The sequence below is a fragment of the Apis dorsata genome, unplaced genomic scaffold (assembly GCF_000469605.1).
Source record: "Apis dorsata unplaced genomic scaffold, Apis dorsata 1.3 scaffold_58, whole genome shotgun sequence".
NCBI classification, from domain to species: Eukaryota; Metazoa; Arthropoda; class Insecta; order Hymenoptera; family Apidae; genus Apis; species Apis dorsata.
The window spans coordinates 210,005-212,020 of NW_006263358.1; positions in this window are offsets into that span (position 1 = coordinate 210,005).

Sequence of the window (2,016 nt, forward strand, 5' to 3'; positions counted from 1 at the left end):
CACCCGACACAAAGTTCTTACTCGGTTGCCTGCGAGATACAGTTTTCGAATGGGGAGAAGAATTCAACGCGAAAACACTCTCCGCCGTGTATTTCTCGGAAAAACGTTGAACGAAAGAGAGGAATTAATTCCTCTAACCATTTTTATTAATTCCTCCGTTAAAAATTTATGAAATGTTTATTTATATATATAGAGAGAAAGAAAGAGAGAGAGGATTGTTCTCTAAAGTTTATGGAATCAAAGCTTCCACATTAAAGAAAGCTTAACACTACGAGGAAGGTTGAAAAGTGGTCGAAGGCTTTACCAGAGACGCGACTAATTGGCCACAATTAGCGCGCTTAAGCTCGCGTCCGAGCTGAATCTTGTTCGACAAAAACACGGATCGTCAAAGAGGGATAGGTGGTCGGAGGCCGGACAAAGAAGTCGACGGCGAGAAGGATGGAGAGACGAGAGCGATGAGAAATAAGGGGAAAGGGTGGAGGAATCGGAAAGTGGTATCGTTCGAATAAAGAGAGAGAAAGAGAGAGAGAAACAGCTTGGAGAGGAAAAAGGATGTAAGAAGGCGGTGGAAGAAATAGAAGAGGAGGAAGAAGATCGAGCAAGTGAATGTAATTGGCTTGAGCTGGCGCTATCTTGCCAGTCAAGCAGTTTCTCAGCTCGGTCGCTATCAGCGCGAATATAAATTCACCTCCTTTTATTTTTACCCGCCATCTAGTTCTTCCTCCTTTGCCCTAGACACCCTTTTCCATCCCTTGCTTCCACGCCCTTTCATCCTGCACTCTTTGCTGCCTAGGATTAACGGGGTTAATTTGTTTTGAGCACGCTCGAGGAAAAGTTTCGACTCCCCGGGCTCGAGTATCGATGCCTCTATCACTGACCGATATTCGAGGGAAAGGTAGCCGGAAACAGCATGGAAAAAGGACGTAGCTCCGTTACGAGAAATTAGCGAATCCTCTTTGCTATCGCAACGTTAACGTTTCCAATTCTCGTTTTATTTTTCAATCACCGATTCGTTCCCTCCTTGATACGTCAATCGACACTCAAATCGCTATTGATCGGTCGTATCGACGATTGGCATTCAAATTCATTGTCACTGTCATTCGTACTTTCCTTCAGAAATACCACGAACAACTTTAAAGTCGCGTTAATATTTCTTACGAAGGATCTAGAAGTTGATGGACGATGTATTTCGTGTCCGACCAGTGATATTCTTTATCTACTTTATCTACGATACGAGATCTAATAAATTCGTCCAACTCTGTTCGAAAATAAAACTATATATCGCGGTGAATTTTTTTCATCGATCGTGAAACACGTCGATGATCGTTGTTATTACGAAATTATCAACGGGGAGTAATCTTCTCGACATCGAGGCATCGATCTCGTTACAATTATCCACACGAGCACGGGTTTAATTGGAAGTTTCTCGACCTATTTTCTACGATCGTCGGCTGGGCTTGGTTTTTCCCAGAAAAATGGAAGAAACGAACTTCTTCGGGAAAGATTATCCACTCAGCAATTACAAGGGAGAGCGTGTGCAATGACGTGTTGAGTCTTAACGAAGGTGACGTCAATGCGCTGTAATAGTTCACGCCAATATCGCGTGGCTCGGAAAAGTTTTGTGCTGCGTCGTCGTCGTCGTCGTCGACCCTCTCTCCTAGATAAGAGTCCTATTGAAGAAGCTGCGATTAATTGTGGCCCCGATTAAACCTGTTCGATATTTAGCCAACCGATAAACGTGTTTGTCGCACTTGCGTGAATTTAACCTGGTTAGAAAATCTCCCTGTTGTAAACTGAGCCCCGTCTGGCATTGTTCCGAATCAAATTACGTCGAGACCATTTCAAGAATGAATTAAACGATTTGGCAAAATTTGTCCATTAGGAGTCTCTTAAATTTGGAAACAGAGTATTTTTGAGTCTTGAATTCAGAACGGGAAGAGAAATTAAATATTTATAATATTTTTTTTTCTTTTTTTCTTTTCTTTCTTTCTTTTTTTTTTTTTTTTTTTTTTTTTT